We start from the raw sequence: 13,302 nt of genomic DNA on the forward strand, positions 1-13,302 counted from the left end.
GTACCACATGGTTAGGACAAGAAAATGTCAACTTTCTAAAAATGGCATTTTTAGAATTGTAACTTAAAATCCAACGTTGCCTTTAAAGATGGCTTTTAATTACAATTCTTTAGACACCAAACTCAACTTGTCTGCTCCAAATTGGAAGTTACAGCTGCTTATTAAATATAATAAGTTCCCTCCAATGTCATCCTATGGGTGAGGCAGACCTTCCAGCACTGAAAAATGAATTTAAGCATTTTCACTATAAGGACATGTAAAACCTTGTTATGTTATGGTAAAACGGAATTTATAGAGCGCACGTACACAGGGGAGGTTTCATGGCACTAATTCGGTTGAAATCCGAGTCCTAAAGACAGATTCAGTAGGCTTGTGGGAAGAGCCAGGTTTTTAAAAGACCTCTGAAACCAAGAAGATTATGCAGAAGCCAATTTCGTAGGGAAGAGAATTCCAGAATGTGGGGGTCAGGGTAGAAAACCTGGCACCCCCGGTGTGCTTTAATCTAAAATGAGGAGTGAGTAATAGATCGAAGATTTCGAGTAGGAGCATATTTGTCAATCATATTATTGACAAATTTCGGGCTCCTTCTGTTAAGTGATTTAAAAATAAGACATCCAATCTTGAAAGCATACAGCTGAACAACCGGAAGCCAGTGTAATTGCTTCGAGAGAGGAGTAATATGCTGATGCCTACAATCAGACGAGCAGCCTGGTTTTGAATTATCTGTAAACGTTTGGAAAGATACAGAGGGATGCCAAAATACAATGAATTGGCATAATCAACATGGGACATGACCATGGCGATGATCACCTGAATCCAGGCATCATGAGTAAGGAATCAACAGATCTTTTTTATGTTGCAGAATTGAAAAAAGCAAGTGGAGATCACCAAGTCGATCTGAGGCTTCAGAGTAAGGTCCTGACTGATAATCACTCCAAGGCTTTTAGCCGAGCTAGAAGGAACGGGAGACTCACCCAGCTCCCTAGGCCAAAAGTGGGGTCCCCATGGGCTCTTGGCGGTACCACCTGTTAAGACCAGCTCCGTCTTTTCCGGATTACATTTCAAATGATTCTTGTTCATCCATTGATTGATGAACAGCATGGTGGATTGAAAAGCATGAACCGACTCCGGGGAGTTACTGATGGAAAAGATGAGTTGGAAATCGTCTGCATAATTGAAGATGCAGACTTTGCACTCCTTCAAGGCTCGGACAAGAGGGAGGAGGTAGAGATTAAACACAGTGGAGAGAGGGAAGAGCCCTGAGGGACTCCACAGGAAGTTTTAACTCTAGGGGCAGTAAAGTGGGCAGTACAGACTGCCTGGGTGCGGTTTTCTAGAAAGGAGCTGATCCAGCTTAAAGCAGGGCCTGAGATTCCTGCATCCCTCACATGGTCGACCAGGAGAGAATGGTCGACCGTTTTGAAGGCAGCGGAAAGATCAAGCAAAACAAGGGCCTGTGGAGAACCATTATCAACCTCCCTGCGAAGAGTATCCAATAATGTGAGGATTACCGTGTCAGTAGAGTGTGCTGGGCGGAAGCCCGCTTGAAGGGAATCAAGGAATTCAGATTCCTCCACAAAGTCTGGAAGACAACCTGTGACATAGGCTTCCAAGATCTTAGCTAAATAAGGGAGAAGGGAAATTGGGCAGTAGTTTTTCAAAGTTAGTGAATCACAACCCACCTTTTTTAAAAGGGGGACAACAATTGAATCTTTGAAGGTTGCAGGAACAGTGCCCTGGGACAAAGACTCATTCAGGAGATTAAGAGCAGGGCTAGGAAGGGTAGTAAAGATTTCCTTTAAAATACTGGGAGGGCAACAGTCAGAGGGAGAACCCGATTTGACTTTTGAGAGAAGATTTATGAAAGAGTGTTTACATATTTCAGGGAAATGCGTGAAAGAACTATGATAAAAAATAGGGTGAGGGCTAGAGTCCAGATTTTGACAGACCAGGATACTGGACTTGATTTTCTTGATTTTGTCAATAAAAAAAAGACTAATTGTGCCACCCCAGAGACCCCTCACTAGGGCCATGTAATCTGCCATTGCAGGCTGTGTGTTTTGGTGCAGAGAAAACTGAAGAGTCAGCATGGTGCACATCCCTGTGTGCCATGCCCACATACACTGCATGAGGTATAGGTAAGTCGCCCCTACTGCAGGCCTTATAGCCCTCAGGCAGGGTGCATTATGTCACCCTAAAGGTAGGTAGCCCATTGGCTACTACCTGTCACCCCCTTTAGCACCCCTAACTTTAGTAGTTAGGTAGTATCCCTGGACTATGAACTTTAGATTTGATGGACACAAGGAAGATAAGGACAAAGAAGAGCTGCTGAACCGAGGACTGAAGCCCTGCTGCAGAAAATTGGCACCAAACCCTGCTTGCTGCCTCAAGGACTCAACAATCATGGTGTGCTGTCTCGTCTTGCAACTGTGAGGCCTCCGAGAACCCCGGAGCACCTGTTGCCTTTGACAAATCACCAAAGAACCCCCTTGAAGTAGAGCTACTACTCCCGTGCAGTCCACAGGCACTGAGCCCACAGAATCAGGTTTCTCGACTTACTGCTTCCGGCAACTCCAACTCAGCACCCAAAACAAAAGTTGTACATTAGCCTCAGAGAATCAAATTTGTCTCCCCTCCAAGTTTGGAGACACCAAGATCTACCGGAGCCGTGTCGCACCAATACCCACTGTACCAGACCCTCAGCAGCATTCACTAAGACAAGGAGCGCAATCTGGACCCCAACTGCCCAGGAATCAAGCACCCATTGAGAGACATCAAGATCCCTGAAACCCAATTTGTGAGTGGCCCAGCTGTCCCAGAATCACTTCTCTAAGCTTCCTGCCCTTGACCACCAGGACATCTTGACGTGCGCTGCCCGTATGACCTATCTGCTCTGCACCCAGTCCGCCCAGTCTAGGTTCCAATGAACTAGCTGTGCTTCAATGGTCCTGAGGCCCTTCTGATCTGCTCTCTCGAGTGGTACCCCTCGGACTTGCTTTGAAGTCCATTTGAGCAGGGTGTTTTCAGGTGGCCCCCTTCTTCAGATCGCACCAGCTACCAACGAACTAAGCACCCTGCTGCCGGCCGAATGCGGGACACTCCAGGGATCTCGCTGGTGGAACATTGGGCCTGGCCTTGCCATTTACCTAATTTCTGAAGGTGAACCTCAAAATCCACCTGTCTGATCTTATGTAAAAAAATTATTTTCTCTCATTGACTCCAATGGTGCCTAATTGCATACCAAAGGGTTTTATTTTGCAAACTTGAAAACATAATATCTCAAAAAATACTTACTGTAGAACAATGTTCTTGGCCTGAAAAATGACATAAAAATCGTGTTATTTTCATAAATTGGTCACAGATTTTTTCTTGAGAGTGTGTATCATTTATTACCTCTGTGATTGCAACAAATGCTTAACACTACCCTCTGATAAGCCTAACTGCTCACCCACACTACCACAAATAGAGTGTTAGTATTATCTACTTTTGCCTCTGTATACTAATCTGGTCTCCCTGGACTCTCTTCACAGTGTTCTTCATTTTAGTGCACTATATAAACAGCCAGTGTTCTACATGCGTTTAGTGCATTGATTGTTTAGTCTCACATGAATAGGGAGCCAGGATTCTCAGTAAATTCAATACTATAACAAAATGGTCCAAATTGGCGATGGCGCACTGAAAGTGAACAAGGTGAATAAATAGTGCACAATTGTTATAACAAAATATATACATGTGACTGATACGCAACATATGATGTTATATGCAACTCTCATACTACGAGTGTCTGAGATCCAAAATCATATAAAAAAAACAGTCAACAGTAGACGTTTTGTCTGACAAAATCTCTACTGTGGACTGTTTTTTAATTTAATTACACAGGATTCATGTGAGAATAAACAATAAATACACTACACGCATAATAAACCTTAATTGTGAGAAGGGTTTTTGATACCTATTGCCATGAAAGTCAAGGGCAACACTTCCCCCACAGGGAACTTTTGTGTCTTTAATAATAGATATATCTGGCAGTAAGGATACTTCATCGTAATGGCGACAGAGTTAACTTACCTCCAAGATAATGGCCTGCCCACCTGATTTAAATGCAGAAGGGCCTTTTGTGTAATAAAGGCAAACACTACATCTCTGGCATTATTTAAGACCCGACCTAATTTAGATGGGTGAACATACAGGTCAGTCTTCACTGCCCGTGACCACCTGGAAAATACTGTTGCGAAAGGGCAGTGAAAGACGTCAAATGCCCCCCTTGCCATGCGTGATAATTTCCATGGAGGAAAGGGTATTTTAGTTTTTATTTTCAAAAAGAAAATCGAGCTTCAGGATTTTGGTTTTGAAAATTAAAAAATATTTGATGGACGTCTTCGTCATGTTGATGGCTGTGCGTCAAATGTAGAAAAGCCTTATGAAATATTTGTGAGCACCTCTGGTTTATGAAATATTTGTGATTATGAAATTATTTATGAGTACCTCTGGTTTGTACATTCCGCAAGGTCTTTCATGCAATATACTTTTGTATTTTTTAAGTTCATGTATCTTAAAAGCAACGTAAAGTTTATCTTCTTTTTAAAAGGGAATTGATGCACAATATATAACGCTCACCATTGCACAAAGTCGGCAACTTTAAATTATCAGTTCCCATATCACATAAAAACAGCAAACCACCGAGCCAAACGACAAAAACGCATCGAATTTTAATTTCATTATTTCATCCGCACTTACCGTGAAAATGTGCCTCATGATTCAATGAACTAATCATATTCACATCTTTGTGACAGTAATCTTGTAGACACTCAGCCATGATTCCGAAGCATTAGTGAGATGGAACAGGCCCCCACAGTGGGTCTGTGACTGATAGAAAGCCGCCCACACACTGCACACTTCTGAATAATGGGCTTGTTATTCTCAGCCTGGGCTGTCAGTCAGTTCTTTGGGTCGTTATGCTCATGCAGGAATCTGGTTGTAAGTAGCTGCTCACAGCGCTGTCAGTGGACACAAGGGGGTATAGAGGCTGCATGGGGTATTTGAGAGCACTTGCATTGTGGCTGCAGGATTGCATCTGCAGGGGCAATGCCCAAGTGAGGGTTTCAAGAGGAATGGTATATGTGAATCCCCATTGAGCGAACTACAATGGAAGCTATTATGGGGCATATTTATGAAACTACAATGGAAATTATTATGGGGCATATTTATGAAACTATTGTGCAATGCAACGCAGCAAGTTATCTTGCTGTGACTTAGGGAAAGGACAGGAATGCACCGTATTTTAGAGAATACTGCGCGTTCCTGTCCTTTCGCTTGCGCTTATGCCCATTTGGCAGCCTAACGCCAACGCAGGCACCCTTGCGGTTCCTGTGTTGCATGCAGGATTTTTTTTATATATGAAGGGGCCCCTGCTTGCACAAAAACAATTCCCTGGGGCATATTCCTCTTTCTATGTGTGCTGCAGAATGGAACACCTACCCAGGGCAGAGTGGCTGAACACAGCGATTTGCACTACGTTGAGCTACTCCAGATGTATTAACACATTCAGAGCCACACAAAGATGCTTTGCGTGGCTTCATAAATCAGTCTTAGAGGTTTGCGGAACTGATGTACCACGTTGCGCGGTGCAAATGTGACGCAACCCTCTCATAAATATGCCCCAATTAATTTGCCCCTGCTGGACTGACATCATTTTAAGCCTAGCCATTCCAGATCATGGAAAGAAAGTAGGAAGTGATCTCACTTTAGGTGTACTATCTGATATGTCAGTTTGTTCTGAAAAGTAGCATTTCATAAAGCAAGATATGCTCAGATGTAGCACTTCTTTCTGGCATTGTGTGTGTGTCTGTAAAGTACATGCACAGTCACTGAAGTGATGCTGCAGTGAAGAACTCTAATCGTTGTTAAGAAAAGACTAATTATGCAGCGTTATGCAGAACATTCTGTAACTGTGTTCTCGCTTTTTGTCATTCTAGCACACATTGCTGCAAAAAGGAATCCAAACAGCGCACACAAATAGAAAGGCGTCTTGGAAAAGAGGTAAATAAATACACGTTCAACAGATACTACTGGATATGTTCTTCGCCAAAACTAATTATTTTCTATAGATTGCATTGAAGCACTGGATCTTCTTTTCATTAAACATTTTCCTCTAAAGATTCTAAGTAAAATAGTTTCTGTTCAACACACAATATTACACTCTGCAATAGAAAATCTACTTGTGCAAGGCTCCTCTAATAATTATATTTATATTTTAGAACTTGTCTTCAGCTTTCAGTTTAAATCTGCGACCCCAAAATAGCGCCTCCTCTAGCAACTCAATGCATTTAGAAACAGCCTTTATAGAATAGTAGTTTATATTAGATATGTGTACGCGTCTTGTTAGGAAGCACTGTAAGACTAAACACACCTGACGGTTAAAAGGGAAATACAATACTTAGGGCTTTTCTGCATTCTTGGTAATCTCTCAAAATAGCTGCTGTTTTGAGAACAGTTTCTGTTATATATAAAGGATTAGCACATTTAATGAAGCAGAACATTTTCATGACAACTTTTCATTATTTCTACTCTATTTCACTTACATTTGAATATGTCAGGAGTTATGTTACACTGCACACAAAAGTCATTCTCCAGTTCTTGATTTTTGAACATTAATACTGTCTTCACAGAGATTCCTCCTCATTAGTACCGGTTTAAAACATATATTGAGCATTGAGCAACTATGATTGCCTTTTTGTGGTGCAGGGTGTCTGCATCACTTACCAACTATGCAGGTTTAGGTGCTTATTCCGAGTACGGTGGTCCAGGGACCACCATACTCGTGGTGGTGGTCCGACCACAGCGGGTCTGCCTCCGTATTTTGAGTATGTTGGGCGAACCACCCCAAGACTGCTGTCTCTGTTGGGATCGAGGATCCCTTGGCGGTGGGGGTGTGGAAAGGGGCAGGAATATGCTGGCGGCGCTGATGCGGCACCACCAAGCATATTCCAACTTGCAAATCCACCACCCATTTCATGGCGGTGAGCCCGGCATGAAAATTGTGGCAGACATGGGCACCCTGCCTCCTCTGGGACTGGGGGTGCAAGTGGGGGGCATATGTTGTGCTCCCCTTGAATTGCACGCTCATTCCTGCACAGTGTGGCATGCATGACATGGTGCATGCCACAACATGCAGAAACATGCTGCAGGTGTTGTCACGGCAGCAGTCTTCTGTTGAGGCTCTCCTATGAGCCTAACACAGCCACCGACATGAAACTGTGGCATCAGCACCCGTCGGCCTATCCTGGATTCAAGTCAGAATCTGACAGGCTGGTGCACCACAGGCTTGGTGGCCCTCCTGTGGGCGCAGCAGTGGCGGACCTACACAACCTGTTTATGAATCCCAGAGGAGGACTGCCAAGCTTGCGGTGCACCCGCCTGCCGGATTTCAACTTGAATTCAGTGCAGGCGTGTAGTGCTGTGGTGGTCTCACAGCAACGGGTGAGTTAGGCTCATAGAAGAGCCTTAACAGCAGACCGCCACTGTGACAGCGTCTGCAGCACGTTCCTGCACGATGTGCTATGCACCATTTTGTGCATGCAGCACTCTGCAGGAACGGGGGTGCAATTCCTGTGGGTCACAACATGTGGCCCACCTGCATACACTCTCAGACCCACAAGACCCACAATTGTAGGGGGCCCTGGCAGTGCCCCCTTGCTTGCATGTCTGCCATGAAATGGGCAGTGCATTTGCAAGTCGGAATATGCTCAGCAGTGCCACATCCGCACCGCCAGCATATTCCTACCCCTTTCCCCTTTGCCACGGCCAAAGGAGGCTGGATCCTACGCAGGCGGTGGTCTAAATGCCACACCTGAAATACAGCAGGTGGACCAGCAGTGATGGCAGTGGTCCTAGGACTGCCGCACTCAGAATATGCCTCTGAGTCTTTACCAAGATCCTAGTCTACCAATGTGCCTACCTACAGGAAATGGTTGTGCTTAAAATCTCTTGTGAAGGAAACATATTGGTATGGTATCTCAGCATTTGCAGAAGTTGTGCGAAGTCACTGTGTTGCTGGGATATTGGAGATAAATACTGAAAGGACTCTTGGCAGTCTCTCAGAATCTAGAACTTCACCACACAATGTAGCCTGTCTGAGGAAGCACCTGAAAGACCCTTTGTCGCTTTACACATTCCAGCAATGTACTTTAAACTGCAGGTGTAGGAACATCATTCTTTTTGCCCTAAAGGAGGGCTCAGTCTCCTTTTCACTCACAGGGCAAGAACCAATCTCCTTCCAGATAAGATCTGATATATCCCACACAACAGCAACTAGACAGTGGGAGCTGGGGAGTAGACTGGAGGAGTTAAAAAGTCTAGGAGTCAAGGCACAGCTGAAGGTTCCAGCTCAGTTACGAGCCATGTTTAACAACCAGATGGATCAATTTCGCACAACTGAAGAAGTAGATGAATTCATGGCAAAAATCAGAGGAGGGAAATCAGGGAAGGGGATTATGAGAAGGAGTTAACATGGGGGAGTAATAGTATAAATATCTCTTGGCCATGGATACTTAGATAGTCCATTAATTCTTTTTATAAATGTTTTATTATATTATCTGAGGTGGGTGCAACTTAATAGGCTTAGCCTATTGGAAGGGAGGGTTCCTCGCGGGAGTATGGGGGCAGAGGAGGGGGGAGGGTCGGAATCGGTGCACTGGGTGGGGAGCAATGGGATAAAAAAAAATAAAAAACTCATCTCACTTGAAGTCTTTATCACACTGGCTGATAGGTCTGGGTCAGGGATTTGTAGTCGGATGGCAGGAGTAGCAGTACAACAAATAAAGACGAGTTTTATCTCCTGGAATGTGAACGGGTTGAGAAGCCGAAGGAGGCAAAGACTGATAATGAAATAACTGAAGCTCTCTGAGGCACAGGTTTGTCTCCTACAAGAAACACATTTAACTGCTAGGGAATCTAAAAAACTGTTCTCTGATACGCCCTGGATTTTAAGTTATTGCTCTTCTGATCAAACAATAAATAGCCGTGGAGTTGCAATTTTGATAAAGCAGGGGTTAATGTGTTCTATAAAATCAACATAGACAGATCGAACTGGGAGGTGGATCGTCGCACATTTGGATCTTGGAGGCACTGATTTAATATGTGCTTCTTTTTATGGTCCAAACGTGGACGACTCATCATATTTTTCTAAACTTTATTCAAAATTAATTTTGGAGAATCCTCCAATGATTGTGGGCGGGGTGGACTTCAATGTCCTCCTATATCCCCTTAAGGATAGGTCAAATCAAGGGCATTATATAGGGGCACCTCGTATTCGGCGTGCAATGAAGACTTTGATGCATGACCTGGAATTGGTAGATGCTTGGAGGGGTAAGATAGGAGATTTAGCTGGGTTTACGTTTCACAGTAAAAAATAGCATCATTCATCCAGGATTGATTATGTGTTAGTGAGCAGAGATCTCCCGGATAAAACGTCAGCGGTTCCCATTCCCCAAGCCATCTTTAGGATCATGCCCCAATTCTGTTTTCATATAAAAAAAATAACAAATATGATCCAAACTAGATGGACACTCAACAGGGGAAAGTTGGCTGACCCAGACATTATTCAGGATATTAAAAGATCCTCCTCAGAGTTTTTTGATATAAACATCGGTTCAACGACCATGGAGGTTGTCTGGGACGCCTTTAAGGCCAACCTTAGGGGACGGCTCCATGGCCTTATATGCTCTAAAAACGAGCCAAAGTTCGGGATTTAAAATTGAGAGAGGAAAAAAATTAAGCGGTTAGAAGCAGAATGCCTCTTGTCAATAGGAGGGCCACTTTCCAAACGAGGACATACCTGCTGCCCCTGCTGACCTGCACAGTTGCTCCTGGGTCCCTCATGCTGTAAGCCTCCTCGCCGCTGTCCTACACCATCGTGCGGCAGGAGACTACAGCTCCCAGCGAGCTTCGCGGACACTTCCGGTTTTCCGCCCTCAGTGCGCCCGGAGGCGCTACTAAAGCACAGACGCTCCCTCGGTGGAGCGGGGGCACACTTTCCAAACGAGGACATACCTGCTGCCCCTGCTGACCTGCACAGTTGCTCCTGGGTCCCTCATGCTGTAAGCCTCCTCGCCGCTGTCCTACACCATCGTGCGGCAGGAGACTACAGCTCCCAGCAAGCTTCGCGGACACTTCCGGTTTTCCGCCCTCAGTACACCCGGAGGCGCTACTAAAGCACAGACGCTCCCTCCGCGTCGCGGAACGTGCGCAGGGATCAGCCGGGCTAAGCCCGGGCAAAGGGCGGGCCCTCTGTGGCCCTCAGAGGCACGAGGAGGACGGGACGGGGCCACCCCCCTTGACTCCATCACATCGCCAAGGTAATGACTTTCCGACTCCGCCCGACATTCTGGTAAGGGATTACCCCACTGGACATCAGTCGAAAATTCCCAATTATCCCCAGTTTGTCTTGTGGCCTTGCTATACTCTAACGTTAGTACACCCCATGATGTCTCGTAAGGGTGTGAACAATAAACCTACCAGCCAGAGAGGCTTACGTGTTGGGTCACAAGATCGTTGCAGATCATCTCCGCCCACTGCTATTACGAATGAACCTTGCAAGAATACAGATAGCATATCCACCAACCTATCTCCTGACCCAACAAATGGTATAGCGCAACACCTCTCGCTGTTGGACGAGTTAAACTCCCTTTGTAAAACTAGTTATGCCACTGTGGAAGTTAGAAATGAAATCAAAAGTCACCCACCCTGCCCCGCTAAACGAATCAATATATCTACTCCTATTGCCAGCCCACTGGAACACCCTCTATTACTCAAAAACGCAAATACACAAATTATAGCACTTCCCCAGTCCTTATCCAGCAAAAGGAAGTGGGAGGGGGTCAATCCGACAGGGAATAAACCAAAACTACAAAAATTGTGTTCTAGCCCCCCATTGATTGCAACTAACCCTTCTCTAAACTTGGAAGAAAAATTAGACCAACTGGTAACTTCCTTCAATTCGAATTTTTTGTCCAAAATCGAACAATTGGTTAGATCACTCATCTCCCCACTGATTGACAAAATTACCACTCTAGAGGATAGGCTGCTGGGAATAGAGAAAAGTATTAAGGTCAAGCTAACTCCAATTGCAAAATCTGTAACACCAATCTGTCCCAATCAACCTGGTACAAATAGTAACAATCAAACTCATCCTCTAGTCTCTAACTTACCACCCCCTACTGCCCCTAAAGTCTACCCCAAACCCGGTCCTTTACAATACACTGCTACAAGAGTTGAGCCTTATAATACAACTCGTATACAGCTACCTCCGGAGGCGGCACCCTTCGTGTGTGTTCTTGCGGGAGTCCCAGCACTCAAACATGGAAAAACTGAGTGGGAACAAGACCTATTAAATAAAGTCACGTATTGGCTAACTAAAAATAGGCCCCTGCCCCTAGATCTTGATGGTACAATCATGTCTGTTAGAAGGGTGGGCTGGCTAGGCCCCCTACAAAAAGATATTGACGGTGACCTAGTTCTAATAACATTTAGAAGCAGTCTAATCGTTCCCTACCTGCAAACTTTGTATCCCTGTGAAGGTGATGGCCTTATATCCATCTGGGATCTACATGATTTTTATCCAAGCATGGCATACCCCCCTTGACTAAAACTAAAGGCAGAGACCGCTTACTCAAGGGGTAGAAGCACCTGTGCATTGAGTGGCCGTGGCTTCTCTGCCTTCAATTACCCTGTAACAATGCACATTGGCCATAAGTATGGAAAACTTTGAATTCTTCTATGAAACCAAGGAACTTATTCCTGCAGCTTGGACAAATGTTTTTTATCTTTTTGACATTTTGTGCTTTTGTATGTAACTTTTATTATGATTGTTTTTTTAATTGTACGCTTTTATGATTTTAAAACCAAAATAGAATAAAGCTAAAAAAAAATAGGAGGGCCACCTGAAAGGATGGGCAAATTACAGGAGGATCTTGAGCAAGCTAGATAAGATTTTAGAGGGAAGTTAGATGAGAAATGTAAGGCTCAAAGGCTGAATAAGAATATGGAGAACTATGAGTATGGCGAGAAGGCAGGTGCCCTGCTGGCATGGAAGGCCAGAACTGACCGCTCAAAAAACAACATAAGCGAGTTAGTGATAAACAACAGCGGGGACAAATCTACTAGTATAGAGGATATACAGAACTGCCTACTCGCCTTATTCTCAGATCTTTATGAAGAGAACTTGAACCCCTCAAAACAACAAGTACGGGCATGGCCTAGCACTAAATCATTATCTTCCCTAACGCAGGCCGGCAAAGATCTCCTGGACTCCCCGATTTCGTTGGAGGAGATAAACACTCAAATGAAGATATCTAAAAATAATAAAGCATCCGGTATAGATGCCCTCCCAAATGAAGTATACAAACTTCTGTCGGATGAGGTAACCCCAGTATAGGGGACTTTATTTCAGTCTATCTATAGTCTAACAGGGCAAATTCCCAGCTCTTGGAGGGAAGCAAATATCATCTTAATACCTAAACCTGGAAAAGACCCTTTGAGAGCAGACTCTTATCCCCCCGATCTCCCTGCTGAATGCCGACTATAAAATCTTTATGGGCATTTTAGCAGGGAGACTGGCTAAACTGGTCCCCGTACTGGTTAATACTGACCAAAAGGGCTTTATAAATGGACGTTATATCCAGGAACAGACACAGTTGCTTATTGGCAATATAGACCTGGCCATAGTAAGATCAGAACCCTTGGCGGTAATCGCTTTAGATGCCGCCAAGGCGTTTGACAGGGTGTGCTGGACCTACCTCTGGGAGGTATTGGAAGTTATGGGCTTTGGCCCCGTATTTATTCAAACCTTGAGACAATGCTACCAGGGAGCTTCAGCAAAAATTCTGATCGATGGATCGCTCACTTCCAGTTTTGAAATTCACTGGGGAACTAGGCAAGGCTGCCCTATTTCACCTTTGTTATTTGACTTGTACATAGAGCCGTTGGCCCAGGCCATAAGGTTTGATGCGCGAATCCCTCCCTTTAAATCTCAGCAGTATTTATCTAAAATAGCCTTATACGCTGGTGATATAATTCTCTATACCAGCAATCCAGAAGTAACAATGTCAGGGGTTGAGACCCTCTTGGAGGAGTTTGGCCTGATTTCTGGTTATCTAGCCAACTCCTCCAAGACGGAGGTAATGTGCTGGAATATCAATCAGTGGAGGGGGCGGACCAGTACAGAGTTTAAATACCTGGGCCTCAGTATAGTCAATGGGCTTGAGAAGATTCCCCTTATTAATCTGAAAAAAGTTACTAAAGAAA

At 44.6% G+C, this 13,302-nt stretch overlaps 1 long non-coding RNA gene across 2 annotated transcripts in view; it reads left to right on the forward strand.

The window, feature by feature from the left end:
- The window catches only part of LOC144773801 (uncharacterized), a 317,762-nt gene that overhangs the window by 3,519 nt on the left and 300,941 nt on the right, over positions 1-13,302 (forward strand). For both annotated transcript variants that reach the window (XR_013600065.1, XR_013600064.1), the window contains exon 2: positions 5,976-6,039. This is a non-coding gene — a long non-coding RNA (uncharacterized LOC144773801). The remainder of the gene's footprint in view (positions 1-5,975; positions 6,040-13,302) is intronic.

Source organism: Lissotriton helveticus, chromosome 1_1 (assembly GCF_964261635.1).
Source record: "Lissotriton helveticus chromosome 1_1, aLisHel1.1, whole genome shotgun sequence".
In the NCBI taxonomy this organism is placed as follows: domain Eukaryota; kingdom Metazoa; phylum Chordata; class Amphibia; order Caudata; family Salamandridae; genus Lissotriton; species Lissotriton helveticus.